Source organism: Myxocyprinus asiaticus, chromosome 13 (assembly GCF_019703515.2).
Source record: "Myxocyprinus asiaticus isolate MX2 ecotype Aquarium Trade chromosome 13, UBuf_Myxa_2, whole genome shotgun sequence".
Lineage (NCBI taxonomy): Eukaryota > Metazoa > Chordata > Actinopteri > Cypriniformes > Catostomidae > Myxocyprinus > Myxocyprinus asiaticus.
The window spans coordinates 4,955,289-4,975,751 of NC_059356.1; the positions used below are offsets into that span (position 1 = coordinate 4,955,289).

General features: G+C 43.0%; 1 protein-coding gene across 1 annotated transcript in view; it reads left to right on the top strand.

Moving 5' to 3' along the window:
* Window positions 1–20,463, top strand: part of LOC127450334 (gastrula zinc finger protein XlCGF57.1-like) — a 310,096-nt gene that overhangs the window by 45,689 nt on the left and 243,944 nt on the right. The gene's annotated exons all lie outside the window — the stretch shown is intronic.

Below are 20,463 nucleotides of genomic sequence, written 5' to 3' on the forward strand. Positions count from 1 at the left end.
AATAAACAGAATACACACACACACACACACACACACAGAATATTATATATATATATATATATATATATATATATATATATATATATATATATATATATATATATATATATATATATATATATATATATATATATATATATATATATATATATATATATAATCTGTTTATTCTGTGTGTGTGTGTGTGTGTGTGTGTGTGTGTGTGTGTATATATAGAATCAACTTTAAACCCCATTATTTTTTTGCCAAGGCAGTGTATTTTATGTATTTTATTAAAAATGTATTATTTAAAATGTTTTTATTATTATTTGTTCTTTTTTTGGGACATCACCAGATTTTAGGGTTCCCCCATCTCCGAAATCCCAATTTAACCCCTGCATGTGAATATGTGTTCACTTCTACACTCACAAAAACCTGATGTTGGCAGCTTTATTAGGTCCAAGTTTTAATACAGAGAGGATTATCAAAGATGAGTTAGCCGCTAGTTATTAAGCTTAGAGATTCGCAAGCTGCAAATAGGACAACAACATGAGGAGGTGAGAGTGCAGAGGCAGTTAAACAATCAAAGAGAGAACAAGGTTACTAACAAGGTGTTGTTAATGCAGTTTTGTCATTTGATTTGCGCCATGAAAGATTAGATTATGCCTATATGACAAGGTTTTTTATACCTGATTCAAACAAATAATCAATAAGAATGTTGACAAAGAAATGTTCAAAGAATGAACAAAGAAATAATTTTATGCAAATTATTTGCATTGCCACACTTTGATAACAAGGGCTGAATAAATATTGCGCAAGCTGAACTGAGATCGGAGGCTACACACAGGATATATGGCGAGCACAATGAATCTCATATCAAACATAGACAATTTAATATCACTGTGTGATTCAAATAATAACATATTAGCATATTCAACAGGAAACTAAATCTCAGAAAATCTTACCAAATTAGGAGGATTTCATTAAAGGTGCAATATGTAACAATTTTCATGCAATATTCGCCTTTTTTTGCCAATGTATGAACGGCTTGTAACGCAACTTAAACAAATGAGCCCTTTCTGGACTTCCTAGGTTGCCTATTAAAGCCTGTAGACTGATTTTCATGCGAAGGGAGCGGGTCGCTTTTGCCAGGAAAATCCAAAGGTTATGACGTTTATGCACGCTCCCGAGAGTCTTGCCTCAGACAGTAATCGCTTCTCTTCCGCTATTCAACAGTGACAACAAACTGCAACACTAGGTAACGTTATCTTAGAGATGGAATCCAGCAAACTCCTACACAAACTCCGAGTAAGCCAAAAAAAATAAAAAATAAGCGGGAACGTGATTGTGGTCGAGCGAAAACTAGAGTGAACATCGGCAGGGCATTTGATTCCTGGAGGAACCTTCATTCGAATTGGCGTTCTTCTTATTGGACAGGTAAGCTTACATAACTGCAAAGCATGTGAAATATAGTGCCATAAGGATTGATCTGTGTCATTTTAGCTAACTTGATCTTGCCTGCTAATGCTGACGAATTGCAAGCTACCTTGCTTCATAACTTTCAAATAATTTCAACGATCTTCTCTTTATAAAGTCAGGTATACAGGATAAATGTAAGCAAATACGCTGGTTCTTGATCGTAGTACAACATATGACATACAAAACATACAATAGTGCAACAGTAAACTGTCTGGTATAGTTTGTTAGTATGTAGCTGTATGTGTGTATCAGTATGCTATATTAGCTGATAAGTAGTTTTAGTTTAGTCTCAAAGTTTGTAGTAAAACAATCATAACTGTGTAATTTTAATTATGCTACCTCATCTGTCAGCATGATGCCGGTGCATCACGTTCAGTCTCTTTGTACGTTACATCATTGTTTTTTGCGGATGCTCGCTCGCTCGTGTCCCTATGGAGTGTGTGCACGAACGTGAACACGAGCAACAGGTAGCTGGCTGCAGTTCACTTAACGGCCAAAGGTGTCATTAATAACAAGAGTTTCTGAATCTTACACACTGCACCTTTAAGATGAAATGGCGGAAGGCTGAGTGCATTCACTTTTTATTTAGGCAGGCAGCCATGACATTTGTCATAAGTGCTTCACAATCTGATGATAGTGCTGATATTTTTATGGATTCAGTGCGTAAATCACATCATGTTTTCATTACGAGAGACTAAGAAGAGCAACATCTCTCCTCGCCACTCACATACTCTGACCTGTAATGATGAATCAGCTCTCACTCTATGTATGTACTCTATGAGGTTGTAGGAATAAGAGCTGGGTGATATAGCAAAAATATAATATCTAAATGGCAGGTTTTTGGGATGAAAAGATAAAACCAAGATTAATCTTTTTCCACCTTTTAACATGATATTAAAATTCAAGTGAATTACACACCTTTTTATAGAGGGGCATGTAACTTAGTATGTTTACATACCTTTCAAAAGTTTGATTTCAGTCTAAAACTAAAACAACTTATTATTTTGTTTTTAAATGTGTAAATGCTTTAGGACTGGTACTGAAATAGTACCAGTCCAATTTTTGCAAAGTCGGACTAAAGGCCTTTTCTCACCAAACGCAAAGCGATAATGAGGCGTGAATGGCCTTTTCCCATAGAAAGCGAAGTGAATGTTCCCCGTTAGCACATTCATGCCTTTACAACATGTGGTGCTAATCGACAAGCAATTTTACACCGGTACAGTAGCTGGTCTGCCCTCCTCTATGGGATCAAAATCCTGCCAAATGTATTGCGGTCACGGGTCCAAAAATAATACGTGTGAATCAAAATAATAAATGTGAATCAAAAAATAATAAGCGCAGCTAAAAAAATAATAAGCGCAAAAATAAATAAAAAGCGCAGATCAAAATAATAAGCACAGATCAAAAAATAACAAGCATGAATCAAAAATATATAAACACATTTAAAATATCTGCAAAAAAACAACAAAAAAATTAAAGCAAAGTCATCAGAATTGCAAACAAAATCATGTTTTCCTTGGTTATATTACTGTTTTTTGTGCTCTCTGACAATTTTGCTCATATTTAAAAAAATTTGTACGCTTACACTGTATTTTTCTTTGCTTTTGTTTCAAAGTTCTGCGCTTGATTTTCCAAAACTTGTGAGTAGAGTTTCATGTAAATCAGGGGGTGTTTTGCATCCCTATTGGTCCACTAGTTCTTGATCGACAGCTCCTCCTCTAGCCAATCATTCGAAGAGGGCAGGTGACATTATTCCAATGCAACTCTGACGGCTGCTGCTCAATATTATATTATTTGTGGTTGATAGATATGCTGCTTGTGTCTGTTTTGAGTATTTTCTGCCAGATCTAGGAAACAATGTGCTGTCCGAGTAGGTCATTATCATAGTCCGGTAACATATGTATCGAGTCTGAATTTAGTTAGCAGAGTCTTTAGTTTAGGCATTATTTAATACTTCCTTGTTTGTAGGTTATTGGCTGCATATCTAATAAAGAATGGATTGGTGTGGATGCTTGATGCATGTTTTTATTAGCTGTCCAATATAGTCACCAACAGGTGCTTCAGCAAGTAATCCAGCACTTTGAGAACAATGTTCCCCAAAGACAAATTGGAAGGATTTTGCACATTTCAGCCTCTACAGTGCACAATATAGTTAAAAGATTCAAGGAATCTGGTCAAATCTCAGTGCGTAAAGGGCAAGACGAAAACCACTTCTGAATGCGCATGATCTCTGATCTCTCAGACATCACTGTCTTAAAAAAAAACATCATTCATCTGTAATGGATAACATGAACATGGCTTGGGATAACTTTAGTAAACCTTTGTTAGTCAACACCACTCACCGCTGCATCCACAGACTTTACTATGCAAAGCAGAAGCCCTACAGCAACACTGTCCAAAAGCACTGCCGACAGCTCTAGGCTCGGTCTCATCTTAGATGGAAAGAAGAAGAGTGGAACTGTGTTTTTTGGTCTGAAGAGTCCACATTTCAAAACGTTTTTGAAAAACAAAGCTGTCGTGTTATCCGGGCCAAAGAGGAAAAGGGCCATCCAAGCTGTAATCTCCGTACAATTGTGCAGCTAAAGACCTACATAATGGATGATTGGGAGAAAATTCCACTTTCTAAACTTAAACTTGTGTCTTCAGTGCCCAAATGCTTAATTAGTGTTATTAGAATAAATGGTGATGTTGGGAGTCCACGGACGCCATGCGAGAAGCAGACGTGTGAGACACGAGCTCTGCAAACTTTGCTAGTTTTTTAATTATTTTCATATTATAATCCAGTGAGATTCGACACACCCAGTACATATTTGTTCTTTGAGGTAAACATGGCAAAGAAGTCAAAATCCTCAGACTCTGGAGACATTAAAAGACACTTACAAGCCGAGGCCTCTGACGGCCTGCGGACCGGGGACTCGATTTGGATGGCACGTCGGTAGATGAAATTCAACGTCAACTGTCCAACATCTCAGTAATGCTGACAAAGGTTGTTGCTGACTTGGAAGATCTCGCTATAATATGTCGATCGATAATGCCGATGGAAACAAAATTCTCTGAATTGGTTACAAGAGTGACAGAAGTTGAAAAACTAATCGATTATCTTGAGTCATCGTAAAGGGAATTATCTGATAATCCACCCTCGTCCAAAACAGATTTGGAATTAATTTCGGAAAAACTGGAATACTTAGAAAATATGAGCCGAAGGAATAACATACAAATTGTTGGAATTCCTGAGCATGAAGAGGGCAGAGATACAGTATGGTGAAATTCCTGGACGAGCTCTTCCCGAGTCTGCTCGACATAACAGGTCATAAACTGGAAATCGAGCGAGCTCACAGAGTCCCGGCTCGCAGAACTGCTGAGGGAGACTGGCCCCAATCGATTCTGGCCAAATTTCTGAACTCATCCGATAAAGATCTCGTGTTGTGCCAGGCGAGGAGCAAAGGAAAGCTTTCTTGGAAGAATCACAATATTTTCTTGTTCCTGGACATAGCAAATTCAACAAGAGAGAAACGCGATCAGTTCAAGGAATGTAAGAAACTCTTACACCAACAGAAGATCACTTTTGCACTGATGTTCCCGGCCAAACTGAGAATAGAAACGAAGAATGGTCGCTAAGTATTTACATGTCCAAAACAGGCACTCTCCTTCATAAGTACATTGGAGTAAGCCATTTGATGTTTCTTATATTAGTGGACTGACTCGCGGTTCAGGAACTCTATTATCTCAGGAAGCTGGGTGCCATTTTTTTTTCTTTTTGAGCTGGCTCCGCCTAGTGGCTGGAGTTTGTTTTGTGGCATGACTCCAAGAAACTTTTGCATTGACGGAAGATCGTTTTTTACACTGAAGTTCCCGGCCAGATCGAGAATGGACACTATGGATGGTTTTGTTTTTCGTGCTGGCTCCGCCTAGCGGCTGGAGCTTGTTCTGTTGAATAACACTCCTTTGGAACAGCTGTGGATAAATCTGTTCGTTCTTTGTGCTTATTCCTCCTGCTGGCTGGAGTTTGTTATTGTGGAGTACTTTTAAGGGACATTAGAATGATTATGTCATCTGCTGAACTCATAACAGCCAGCTCACTGAACAATTGTTTGTCTGGCCGAGGAAACTGAACAGCTTTATATCAGCTCGAGTTTGTTTTGCGGAGGATCACACCTTCAAGACGGTTCTGTGAATGAGTCTACATGTTTTTTCTGTTATTCTGCCTGTTGGCTGGGGTCTGTTTTGCAAAGTATTTTCTGTTATGCAATTTTGCCTCACAAAATTTGTATAGAAGCACCGGACTTGAGCAATCTGATGGCAAAGTTGTCGCGGGGGCTCTCGTAGGTGTACATGGACTCTTTGAGTTTAGAGGGATTGACGCCGGTTGGCGCTGTCATGTGCGGGGTTAATGCGCATGTTTTTCTTTTATCTGTTTGTTTTGTTCGGGGGGAAGTTCAGGGTTAGATTGTTGCATTAATCGGGAATGTGGTCTGTGTAATCTTGTTTTTGACACACAATTTTTTTTTATTATATCAATATGTCAAATGTTAATATGAGTGTACTATCTCTCTCCACATGGAATGTGAATGGGTTGGGGCACCCTATAAAAAGAAGGAAGGTTATTACTTTTCTTAAACGTAAGAAATATGATATTGTGTTTCTTCAAGAAACACATCTTTCCCTGCAGGAAGCTGAAAAATTTGTGAAGATATGGGGTGGACATGTTTTCATCAGTGCTGGCTCAAGTAAGACCAGGGGAGTCATTACATTGATAAGTAAACATCTACAATTCAAATTTCTCAAAGAGATTAAAGATAAATTAGGAAGAGTCATTATTGTTTTAGCAGAAATTCAGGGGCAAAGGTTGATTTTGGCTAATATTTATGCACCTAACGTTGATGATCAGGGCTTTTTTATAGATCTTGAAGGGATGCTGCAAGCCGTTGGCACCCCTCATGATATAATATTTGAAGGAGAATTTAATCTTGTGATGGATTCAGTCCTTGATCATAGTGAAGCAAAAGTATGTAAGCTCCCTAGTGCAACAGTGACGCTTCACAGGATGTGTAAAAATCTTGGTCTTGCAGATATTTGGAGACTTCTGAACCCATCTGGTAGAGACTATAAATTTTTTTCATCAGTCCATAAGATTTATTTTAGAATAGATTTTTTTGTTAATATCCAAATCCCTCATTTCATCTGTTGTTGACTGCTCATTGGAAACATCTTAGTCTCAGATCACGCCCTGGTGAGTTTGGAGATGTTGCCACATACGGAGAAAAATAAATCATATAGTTGGCGCTTTAATGTATCCCTTTTGCAAAATCCTGATTTCCAACAAATGTTAAAGACTGAAATCAATGTTTACATGGAGACCAACTGGTCCTCAGTATCCTCTGAGGGCGTGGCTCATGATAATGTGATTTCTCTTGCAAGACTGGATAGGTTTTATGTTTTTAAACACCATTTTAGTATTGTTAGAAGATGTCTTGTTGCACCATCAAGCCTTTCAGATCATAGCACGGTGCAATGTTCTGTTATTTTAAGTTTCATTCAGCCAAAGAGTGCATACTGGCATTTTAATACCATTTTTAAACATTTTGGGGATGAATTTAGAACCACAAAGTCACCTTTTCACTCACTGCAATAGTGGTGGGATTTTAGGAAGGTTCAGATAAAGCAATTTTCAAAACATCACTAAAGAGTTAACCCAATCTATGAATGCCTTGGAGACTGATATGCTAAAATTGCAGGAGTTGGCTGAGTGTACTGGAGATCACGTTTACATGGAGGTTCTTTCATATAAAAAGAATTGGTTGACCTACTGGGGGTGAAAACACAGGGGGCTCTGGTCCAGTCACAGTTTCAGAGCGTGAATCAGATGGATGCACCATCCAAATATTTCTTAAGTTTGGAAAAAAAAAAATAGGCAGAAAAGGGTCATCCATGCTCTGCATTCTCAGACTGGAGTGCTACTGTCAGACCCGACAGACATTCATAGTAGAGAAGTTTGTTTTTACGAGAATTTATTCAGAAGTGAACTTGGTTCAGAATACAGGGACGAAAGTGTCTTTTTTGACAGTTTACCCTAGGTGACAGAGGAATTATGGAGTCTGGAAAAGCACCAGTAATTGATGGCCTTCCGGTTGAATTTTATAAGTCATTTTGGTCAGAGGTACTGTAGGTGATGACTTGCTGCAGGTACTAAGTGTCAGTTTGGGTAAAGAGCGACTGCCATTGAGTTGCCATAAAGCGGTTCTTACTCTTTTTCCTAAAAAAGGTGACCTCACAGACATTAAGAGTTGGCGCCCTGTTTCACTCCTCAGCAGTGATTACAAACTGCTCTACAAAGTTTTAGCTGATAGGCTGCTGGAGTTATGGACCAAGTCACCCATCCTGATTAGACCTATTGTGTGCCCGGTGGGTCAATTTTTGATAATATTTATCTGATTCAGGATATTTTAGATGTCCCCAAGCTGTTACATTTAAATTCTGGATTAATTTCACTAGATCAATAAAAATCATGTTATTGTGTTTAGCATCCTTATTAATGGAAAGTTTTAGCAGCTTTTGGCTTTTGCTAAGATTTTGTAGATCAGGGTCCTCTACAGTGACGTTGAGAGTATACTTATGGTGAACAGTGGTTTATGCGCTCCTTTTAAGGCTCATAGAGGTGTTAGGCAGGGTTGTTCTTTGTCTAGAATGCCTTACTCTTTGGCTATAGAACCATTATTGCAACAAATAAGAATCAAACTTCATGGTTTGTTTGCCAAACTTTAAAATAATTTTTCTTTTGTCAGCTTATGCTGATGAGGTAGTAGTTATGATTACTGGGCAAAATGGTGTACAGATTTTATTAGAATTTCTTGAAGAGTACTTTTAAAATGTTATCTTCTGCCAAGGTAAATTGGAATAAAAGTGAAACACTGCTGCTCGGAAAGTGGACAGATGAGAAACGAAACCTTCCTGAAGGTTTACTTTGGGGTTAAGAAGGTTTTAAGTATGTAGAAGTGTTTTCAGGCAATGAGATGATTTCTTGAAGGATCTTCTGATTTTTACTGGTGAGCTTTTGCATGTCATATTGCGCAACCTTGGGAGACTGGGTCTGGACAAATCACTTTTTCTAATAGACCTCCTAAATTTGACACTTCTGTAATGCCAGTATTTTAACGTAATCTTTTTAAAGCTTGGAGTATTTTTATTGTTCACTTGTAGAGGAAGCATTGATCCATGGGGCTCGGTTGGATTTAGTTGTACCTTCCCAGGATTCAGTAATTTACTCATTAATTCCAAGATCCCCAATATGGGTCAGTTACTGAAATTAGCAGGTCCAGACTTTGAGAACAATAGCCGCTTTTTCACTTTCGGGCCAGTGTGAGCCAGGGCTATCAACAGGCCAGCCGGGGTCAACAGCCCGCAAGACAAAAATCGATCTGCTTTCCCACTATCGAGCCAAAAGCTCCGCAGTGTTGCACTAAAACCCGCCCATAATATGCTGCATAGGTAAGCATAGGTATAATTTTAGATGATACCTATCTCAAATGATACCTAATGTTTACAAATGAGTTTATATAATTTGTAAACATTAGCTAGCTTGCAAGATAAATTAGTATTGACAACTCACCGACTATAACTGTTTTAAAGGGGTTTTGAACTCTTTTTTTAGCTGGTCAGGCTGGTCATGCTGATCTTAGCTGGTCAGGGTGGTCTTAGTTGGTCAGGCTGGTCTTAGCTGATCAGGGTGGTCTTGGTGTAACGTATGCTGGAACTGGCAATGATGAAGACGAAGACGATGATGAAGATGAGAACCCAAGTGCAGTTTATTTACAAAAGTGAATCCAAAACCCTAACTATAAACGTGATTTAACAAAAACATGAACTTGACATAAACTAGACTTGACTATGGCTTGACTTGACTTGACAACAAAACAACATTCACATCCATCACATTCAATACTAGACAACTACACAATGAAAAACATGAGGCTTAAATACATGGACATGGGGGAACATAAACCATTGAACAAACAGAACTGATAACAAGATAATTAAACAATAAACCAATGAAAACATGACACATGAACATGGAGAGAAAAGAAGACATCACATGACTAGGGAACAGGAACTAAACTTTTCAAAATATAAGACATGAATCAACAAAATACACCTGACATATCCCCCCCACTAAGGGGTGGCTCCTGACACCCCAACACAAACAAAACACACAAAACATGACATAAATTCAAAGTTCTGTAGGGAGCTGGGGTGGGGGGGGTGTCTTGAGGTGTGGGGCGTGGCATGGCGAGAAAGGGCGAGGGGCATGGGACCAAGGCAAAGTCCGTGGGGGGTGGAGCCATGAGAGGCTCAAGGGGCGGAGCCATGGAAGGCGGAGCCGTGAGAGGCTCGAGGGGCGGAGCCATGGAACTTGGTGCCCGGAGAGTAGCCAAAGACTCGAAGGGCCAGGGTGGAGCCGATGGCAGGGAGGACCAAGGCGGTGCTGGAGGCTCGGAGGAGCAAGGCAGAGCTGAGAGATCGGAAGACTGAGGTGGAGCCGGTGGGACTGAGGACCAAGGTGGAGCCATAGGGAAGGAGGTCCCCGGTGAAACTGACAGATCGGAGGGACGAGGCGCAGCCAGAGGATCGGAGAGCCAATGCGGAGCCAGGTGACCGACAGACCAAGGAGGAGCCGGAGGGACGAGGGACCCCGGCACATCCAACAGGCTGAAGGACCGTAGTGGAGCCGAGGGAACGCCAAGCTGAGGCAATGTCGAGGGACCGATAGGCCAAGGCGAAGTCCAGGGCTCGGAGGGTCCAGGCGGGATCGGAGGGCTGAAAGTTCCCCTTGCCTGCTCACGAGAACTAAGGGTGGGTATAAGGGTGGGAACCATCTCCAGGTCCCACTGCTCAGGTGTGGCTGTGACATGGCATGGAGCAGGCTGAGGCGTTGCTGTGACGTGGCATGGAGCAGGCTGAGGCGTTGCTGTGACATGGCATGGAGCAGGCTGAGGTGTTGCTGTGACGTGGCATGGAGCAGGCTGAGGCGTTGCTGTGACGTGGCATGGAGCAGGCTGAGGCGTGGCCGTGGACCTCTGGCTCGGCCATGACGTGGACCTCTGGCTCGGCGGCGGCCATGACGTGGACCTCTGGCTCGGCGGCGGCCATGACGTGGACCTCTGGCTCGGCGGCGGCCATGACGTGGACCTCTGGCTCGGCGGCGGCCATGACGTGGAACTCTGGCTCGGCGGCGGCCATGTCGTGGAACTCTGGCTCGGCGGCGGCCATGACGTGGAACTCTGGCTCGGCGGCGGCCATGACGTGGAACTCTGGCTCGGCGGTGGCCATGACGTGGAACTCTGGCTCGGCATCTGCCTCCCCCACAGTGAACGTGGAACCAATGATCCGTAGGGCGAGGTCGATATATTGAACCAGGTTGAGGGAACTGCGACCGCCAGGCATCAAAAAAGAAATGGACTCATTCAATCCAAATCTGAAACAGTCTTTGAGGGCAACCTCATTAAAGTCCACCTGGCAGGCTAGACCGCAGAAGTTCTCGACATAGTCCTCCAGGGGACGATTGCCCTGACGAAGGCGCAGAAGTAAAACTGCTGGGTTCATGGGTGGTCTAGTATTCTGTAATGTTGTTGGAACTGGCAATGATGAAGACGAAGACGATGATGAAGATGAGAACCCAAGTGCAGTTTATTTACAAAAGTGAATCCAAAACCCTAACTATAAACGTGATTTAACAAAAACATGAACTTGACATAAACTAGACTTGACTATGGCTTGACTTGACTTGACTTGACTTGACTTGACTTGACTTGACTTGACTTGACTTGACTTGACTTGACTTGACTTGACAACAAAACAACATTCACATCCATCACATTCAATACTAGACAACTACACAATGGAAAACATGAGGCTTAAATACATGGACATGGGGGAACATAAACCAATGAACAAACAGTACTGATAACAAGATAATTAAACAATAAACCAATGAAAACATGACACATGAACATGGAGGGAAAACAAGACATCACATGACTAGGGAACAGGAACTAAACTTTTCAAAATAAAAGACATGAATCAACAAAATACACCTGACACTTGGCTGGTCAGGTTGGTCTTAGCTAGTCTCCCAGCGTGGCCAAGCTTGTTTAAGCTGGGAAGCTAGCTGAACTCCCAGCCTGACCAGCTAAAAAGTGTTCAAACCCCCTCTGAAACCAGCAAAATGGCCAACCTGGCTAGGCTGGGTGACCAGATGAAACCATGCAAACAGCTTAGGCTGGTTTTAGCTGGTCTTTTCAGCAGGGTGTACAGCAAGGGTCTGCAATATTTTTGACATGAAGTGACATTTTTAATTTTCCTAACCCCTTAACATCCGGCCTCTTTTTGTGCATGAGCTTGAAAACGACATACCCAAAGTAAAACTCTTCCAGTCCTTGAACCCGTAGGTCTACAAACAAAAACTTGGGCTTATTTGAAAGTAGACACTTAGACATTTGTTATTCAAGAGTAAAAATGTATCACTGTAGTATAAAAAAATTAGTTAGAGCTATTCAAATATTTTGAATAGTGACCGCAAATATTATTTATAAAAACATTTTTTTTAAATATGCAAGAATATGCGCAGTGCCCCAAAAACACACCTGATACAAAGCCACATGTCTGATGAAGGTCTGACACAATTTTGAAGTCAATATGACCAAAACTCTTTGTTCCATAAAGATTTATGTAAGTGTACTTCCAAAAAAAGGCCACTTGGAGGCGCCAATAGACCACTTGCAGTAACTCTGTGTGTGGTTCAAAGTGGTTCAAAACACACAATTTGTTTATATTTCAATGTAAAAAAATACCATACAAACCAAATATACATGAAGATATTTTTTATTATTATTTGGGAATATATTATAAATATTTATGAATTTTATAAACAATGGTAAAAGAACGAGTCGCGTGGTGCCATGCGAGGGTCGGATGTGTGAATGGCGAGCTCTACACACTTAGCTAGTTTTAATTCTTTTTATGTCATAAAGCGGTGAGATTCGATACACTGATTCTTGACTGTTCTAGGAAGACATTATGTCAAAGAATTCAAAATTCTCGGGCTCTGGAGACATTAAAAGACACTTATGTGCTCAAGCTGATACCCCTGACAGGGCCGCAGACCAGGAACTCAGTTTGGATGGTGCGGTGGAAGAAATTCAGCATCAACTGCTGAACATGTTGGCAATGCTGGCGAAGGTTGTTGCTGACTTGGAGAATCTTGCTGTAATACGTCGATCGATCACTGCCATGGAGACGAAATTCACTGAGATGGTTACAAGAGTGTCGGATGTTGAGAAATGGATCGATAATCTGGAGTTATCGGAGAGGGAATTAGCTGCTAATCCGCTAGTGACCAAGATGGACTTAGATCGCATTTGGGAAAAGTTGGAAGACTTAGAGAATCGTAACCGGCGAAACAATATCCGAATTCTTGGAACTCCTGAGAATGAGGAAGGCAGAGATATGGTGAAATTCCTAGACGGGCTCTTCCCGAGTCTGCTCGACATAAAAGGCCATAAATTGGAAATTGAGTGAGCTCACAGAGTTCCGGCTTGGAGATCCACGGAGGGAGACAGGCCCTGATCAAATTCTGGCCAAATTTGTGAGATCATCCAATAAAGATCTCATGTTACGCGAGGTGAAGAGTAAAGGAAGGCTTTCTTGGAAGAACCACAACATTTTCTTGTTCCCAGACATTGCGAATTCGACAAGAGAGAAACGTGATCGATTCAAGGAATGCAAGAAACTCTTACATCAACGGAAGGTCACTTTTGCACTGATGTTCCCCACAGCAAGCGATGTCCTTCATAAAGTCAACAGAATGAGTAAGTCATTGTGTGATGCAGCCGAGTGAGCCTGACTCACTGAACATTCACTTGACTGTCCAAGGAAACGGAGCGCCTTCTTTGTTTCTTTTTGTGCTGGTTCCACCTAGCGGCTGGAGTTTGTTTTGTGGAGGAACACACCTTTGGAACAGTTATGTGGATGAATCTACATGTTCTTTGTGCTTATGCCTCCTATTGGTTTGTTTTCTAGATTATTTTCTGTTGTGTAATTCTGTCTCACAAAATTTGCATAGAAACACCGGACTTGAGCAATCCGACGCAAAGTTGTCACGGGGGCTCTCGTAGGCGTACATCGACTGTTTGAGTTTAGAGGGATGGACGCCGGTTAGTGCTGTCATGCATGTACACGTTTTTCATTTTTCTGTTTGTTTGGTTCTGGGGGAAGTTCGGGGTTTGACTGTTGCACTAATGACGGAATTTGGTCTTTATAATTTTATTTTTGACACACAATCTATTTTTTCTAATATGTCAAATGTCAAATGTTACTGTGAGTGGATTGTCTCTCTCCACATGGAATGTGAATGGGTTGGGGCACCCCATAAAAAGAAGGAAGGTTATTTATTTTCTTAAATGTAAGAAATATGATATAGTGTTTCTTCAAGAAACACGTCTTTCCCTGCAGGAGGCTGGAAAATTTGGGAAGATATGGGGTGGACATGTTTTCTTTAGTGCTGGCTCAAGTAAGAGCAGGGGAGTCATTACATTGAAAAGTAAGCATCTACAGTTCAAATGTCTCAAACTGATTAAAGATAAATGAGGAAGAGTCATTATTGTTTTGACAGAAATTCAGGGGCAAAGGTTGATTTTGGCTAATATTTACGCACTTAACGCTGATGATCAGGGCTTTTTTATAGATCTTGAAGGGATGTTGCAAGCCGCTGGCACCCCTCATGATATAATATTGGGAGGAGACTTTAATCTTTTGATGGACTCAGTTCTTGATCATAGTGAAGCAAATATGTGTAAGCCCCCTAGAGCAACAGCTTACAGATATCTGAGACTTTTGAACCCATCTGGTAGGGACTATACATTAATTTCATCAGTCCATAAGATTTATTCTAGAGTAGATTTTTTTATATATATATATCTTTTTTTATATATATAAGTCCCTCATTTCATCTGTTGTTGATTGTTCAAATGGAAACATCTTAGTCTCAGATCATGCCCTGGTGAGTTTAGAGGTGTTGCCAAATACAGAGAAAAATAAATCATATAGTTGCCGCTTTAATGTATACATTTTGCAAAATCCTGAATTCCAACAAATGTTAAAGGCTGAAATCAGTGTTTATATGGAGACCAACTGGTCCTCAGTATCCTCTGTGGGCGTGGTTTGGGAGGCACTTAAGGCAGTTCTTAGGGGTAAGATCATACAGTATGCCTCATGGCAATTCGTGGAGTTGGAAGGGAATATTAAAAGTGCAGAGGCAGAGCTGAAGCGCTGAATGTCATCTTATGGCCTCAGAGAATTGACCCGATTGAAATACAGATATAATACTGTTTTGTCGTGGAAGGTGGAGTTTTGGCAAGAAAGTCATACTTTGAGTGGGGGTACAAAGCAGGGATGCTTTTGGCTAGATACATAAAGCAGAGAGTGTCTTTTTCTACCATTCCCTCAGTGAAATCTGCTGGTGATGAAATATTTACCTCAGCTATTGATATTAATAATTATTTAAAAAAATTATATTTTGATCTCTATAGTTCCACGTCTTCGTCTACTGATGAAGACATTATATACTTTGTGGAACCATTAGAACTCCCTAAACTGACGATGGAGCAAATAAATTCTCTTGATTCTGAGATAATCTTTGAGGAGCTTGGTGAGGTAATTAAGGCCTTGCCTACAGTTAAGGCTCCGGGGCCAGATGGCTTTGCCACTGAGTTTTTTAGATCTTATGCTACAGAACTGGCTCCACTTTTGTTAGAAGTTTATACGAAATCATTAAAGAATGGAAATCTTTAGGTGCCTGGGTAGCTTGGTAAGTAAAGACGCTGACTACCACCCCTGGAGTTTGTGAGTTCGAACCCCAGGGTGTGCTGAGTGACTCCAGCCAGGTCTCCTAAGCAACCAAATTGGCCCGGTTGCTAGGGAGGGTAGAGTCACATGGAGTAACCTCCTCGTGGTCGCTATAATGTGGTTTGCTCTTGGTAGGGCACGTAGTGAGTTGTGCGTGGATGCTGCGGTGGATGGCGTGAAGCCTCCACACGCGCTATATCTCCGTGGTAATGCGCTCAACAAGCCACGTGATAAGATGCGCAGATTGACAGTCTCAGACACGGAGGCAACTGAGATTCATCCTATGCCACCTGGATTGAGGCGATTCACTACGCCAACACGAGGACTTAGAGGGCATTGGGCATTTTGGGGTGAAATATTCCTTTAAGTGCCTCCCAAGCCACGCCCACAGAGGATACTGAGGACCAGTTGGTCTCCATATAAACATTGATTTCAGCCTTTAAAATTTGTTGGAATTTAGGATTTTGCAAAAGGGATACATTAAAGCGCCAACTATATGATTTATTTTTCTCCATATATGGCAACACCTCTAAACTCACCAGGGTGTGATCTGAGACTAAGATGTTTCAAATTGAGCAATCAACAAGAGATGAAATGAGGGACTTAGATATAAAAAAAATCTATTCTAGAATAAATCTTATGGACTGATGAAAAAAAATGAATAATCCCTACCAGATGGATTCAGAAGTCACCAAATATCTACGAGACCAAGATTTTTACACATCCTGTGAAGCGTCAATGTTGCTCTAGGGGGCTTACACACTTTTGCTTCACTATGATCAAGGACTGAATCCATCAATAGATTAAAGTCTCCTCCCAGTATTGTATCATGAGGGGTTCCAACGGTTTGCAACATCCCTTTAAGATCTATAAAAAAGCCCTGATCATCAGCGTTAGGTGTGTAAATATTAGCCAAAATCAACATTTGCCCCTGAATTTCAGCTAAAACAATAATAACTCTTCCTAATTTATCTTTAATCTGTTCGAGACATTTGGCCATCTTTAGTATCTATTCTCAATTTGGCCAGAAACATCAGAGCAAAAGCGATCTTCTGTTGATGTAAGAGTTTCTTGCATTCTTTGAATTGATCACGTTTCTCTCGTCGAATTCGCAAAGTCCGGGAACAAGAAAATGTTGTAATTCTTCCAAGAAAGCCTTCCTTTGCTCCTCGCCTTGCGTAACACAAGATCTTTATCGGATGATATCAGAAATTTGGCCAGAATTGATTGGGACCTGTCTCCCTTAGCTGATCTGCGAGCCGGAACCCTGTGAGCTTGCTCGATTTCCAGCTCATGGCCTGTTATGTCGAGCAGACTCGGGAAGAGCTCGTCAAGGAATTTCCCCATATCTCAGCCTTCTTCATGCTCAGGAATTCCAACAATTCGGACGTTGTTTCGCTGATTACGATTCTCCAAATCCTCTAGTTTTTCCAAAATGTGTTCCAAGTCTATCTTGGTTGCTAGCAGATTAGCAGCTAATTCCCTCTCCGATGACTCCAGATAATCGATCCGTCTCTCGACGTCCCCGATTATTGTAACCAACTCAGAGAATTTAGTTCCCATCGCAGTAATCGATCGACGTATTACAGCAAGTTCCTCTAAGTCAGCAACAACTTTCATCAGCATCATAGACATGTTGGACAGTTGACGTTGAATTTCTCCCGCCGCACCTTGCAATCCAAGTCCCTGGCCTGCGGGCCTGTCAGAGGTTCCAGCTTGAGCACGTAAGTGTCTTGTAATATCTCCAGAGCCCAAGGATTTTGAATTCTTTGCCATGTTGCAAATCAAAATTATTCAACCCCCCTGACCAGCAATACATTCTGGTGATGTGAACTAAACACATCAACTAAAATTGCAGTAAACAGTCAAAGTAAGTTTTTAATACACATTTGAGTGATTTTGAGAACAAAGAGTTATTTTAAAATAAAAAATAACTAATTCTCTCCACAAATGTCATGTCAAAAATATTAAACCGCCAAAGTCAATCATTTGTGGAGCATCCTTAATAACAGCAAATAAATGTTTCAGTTAAGTGTTCTCAAGCTTCAGACACCTCTCTATTAGAATTTTTACACATTTCTCATGAGCAAAAGCTTCAAGATCATTGACATTCTTTGGTTTCTGTGATGCCACTGCTTCCTTGAAATCCCAACAAAGGTTTGCAATGGGATTTTAATGATGGACTGAAAGGGCAATTTAAGGACATTCCATGACCCTGAACCAGATTTTGGACAACTTGGATGTATCCTTGGTGTTATTGTCTTGCTGGAAAGTCCAGTGATCACAGAGCTTCAATTTACACACTGAAGGCATCACATTTTTCATGCCAAAATGACCTGATACCTGAAAGAATCCATGGTGTCAGTCACATAGTCAGGATAGCCATTTCCTGCAGCCACAAAACACCCCCATAACAGGACTGACCCACCTCCATGCTTGACTGTGGGGATGGTGTCATTCTTGTCATCACCTTGTCATCTTACTCCAGACATACTGCTCCCTATACGAAACGCCACAACTGGCTGAACTGTGTTACGTGAACTGGCGGTGTGTGGTGGGCAGACTACTGAGTGCCTCATAGCCAGCACACCATGTCTACACGTAACCTCGCCCAACATAGTTATGAGTGTCGAACGGCCCTTTGGGGACAAGTCGACTACCCGAGAGATAGAGACAGGCTTAACCCAGTCGTGGACTCTTTTTCCCCTTCTCTTTTTTCCACTCCCTAAAAAAGAAGGGGGATTATCCGACTGGGCCGCCAGGTCTAGTCGAGGGGTGTCCCTCCCAAGGGGAAGACACCGCGGAGACCACACTTCGCCAAAAGAGAGGGGGGGTGGGGGATATTTAAGTGGAAAAATATGTCACATGGTCTTTCCAACCATGTGGAGAGTCTTCAAGGTAGATCCTACCCAACGGGAGGAGTTACTACAAACATGGAGACTGGGGCAGAGGGGCTCTGCCCAAGGAAGAAGCAGTTTGCCAACAGGGAAACGAATTAGCGAAAGATATACATCGCATGGGGTTAGCCTTACAGGGAACCACCACTTGCAGAGCACCTACCCCAGAATAGGACTCTTAGTTAGCACGTGTACTGGGCCGGCAGCGAGTCTCCCCGAAAACTCGACTGCCACGGGGCTCGGAGGAAGTCAACCAGGGAACAAAGCTTGTGAACACTACTGGGAATTAATGGCGCACGTCTTCAGCTCAAAAGGAGGTGGAAGCGATACACCCGGCCGGCTATCCCGGGCTTATCCGCTTGTGTTGCATGCCACTACCTGGGATGAAACCGGTTCCACCCGGAGGTTGTAGAACCTTGCAGAGGTGTTGGGTGCTGTCCAGCCTGCTGCTCTGCAAATGTCTGTTAGAGAGGCACCCCTGGCCAGGGCCCAGGAAGCCGCTACACCCCTGGTAGAATGGGCTCATAGCCCTACCGGGGGCAGCATGTCCTGGGCGTGATATGCCATAGTTATGGCGTCAATGAGCCAGTGGGTGATCCTCTGCTTGGAGACAGCGCTTCCTTTCCGCTGTGCACCAAAGCAGACAAAGATCTGCTCAGAGATCCTAAAGCTCTGCATGCGATCCAAATAGATGCGTAAAGTGCGCACCGGACACAGCAATGACAGAGCTGGGTCTGCCTCCTCCTGAGGCAGCGCTTGCAGGTTCACCACCTGGTCTCTAAAAGGGGTGGTGGGAACCTTGGGCACAAAGCCCGGTCGGGGTTTCAGGATCACGTGAGAGTAACCCGGACCGAACTCCAGGCACGTTTTGCTGACAGAGAAGGCTTGCAGGTCTCCTACCCTCTTGATGGAAGTGAGCGCAGTCAGGAGGGCAGTCTTCAAGGAGAGTGCCTTAAGCTCGACTGACTGCAAAGGCTCAAAGTGGGCTCTCTGTAGACCCTGAAGAACTACAGAGAGGTCCCATGAGGGAATGAGGCACGGTCTGGAGGGATTCAGCCTCCTGGCACCTCTTAAGAACCTGATGATCAGGTCATGCTTCCCTAAGGACCTACTGTCGACTACGTTGTGGTGTGCTGCTATGGCAGCAACGTACACCTTCAAGGTGGAAGGGGACAGCCTCCCTTCCAACCTCTCCTGCAGAAAGGAAAACACTGATCCGACTGCGCATCTCTGGGGTCTTCCCGTTGGGAAGAACACCACTTAGCGAACAGACACCACTTAAAGGCATACAGGCGCCTCGTAGAGGGGACCTAGCCTGAATGATCGTGTCTACCACCGCTTAGGTCATCCGTGTCCCATCCAGAGGTCTGGTCGCAGGTGCCAGAGGGTGCCCCGTCCCTGAGAAAGAAGGTCCTTCCTCAGGGGAATTCACTGGGGGGGAGGGGGGCGGGTTTGTCGCGAGGAGCGTGAGGTCCGAGAACCACGTCTGGGTGGGCCAGTAGGGTGCTACCAGGACGACCTGCTCCTCGTCCTCCCTGACCTTGCACAGGGTCTGTGCAAGTAGGCTCACTGGGGGAAATGCATATTTGCGTAGGCCAGGGGGCCAGCTGTGTGCCAGTGCGTCTATGCTGAGGGGAGCCTCGGTGAGGGCGTATGAGAGCGGGCAGCGGGAGGATTCTTGGGAGGCGAATAGTTCCACCTGTGCCCATCCGAATCGACTCCAAATCAGCTGGACCACCTGAGGGTGGAGTCTCCACTCTCTCCTGAGGGTAACCTGCTGTGACAGCGCGTCCGCTGTAGTGTCGAGGTTACCCAGGATGTGAGTGGCTCGCAGCGACTTGAAGTGCTGCTGACTCCTGAGGAGGAGACGGCGGGCGAGTTGTGACATACAACGAGAGCGCAGACCGCCTTGGCGGTTGACATGCTACCGTTGCCGTGTTGTCTGTCCGAACTAACACGTGCTTGCCCTGGATCAACGGCCAAAACCTCTGCAGGGCGAGCAGAATTGCCAACAACTCAAGGCAGTTGATGTGCCAATGCAGTCGCGGGCCCATCCACAGGCCAGCGGCTGCGTGCCCATTGCAAATGGTGCCCCAGCCTGTTTTGGAGGCGTCTGTGACCACGACGTGGCTGGAGACCAATTCTAGAGGAACACCTGCCCGTAGAAACGAGAGGTCGGTCCAAGGGCTGAAAAGACGGTGACAGACCGGCG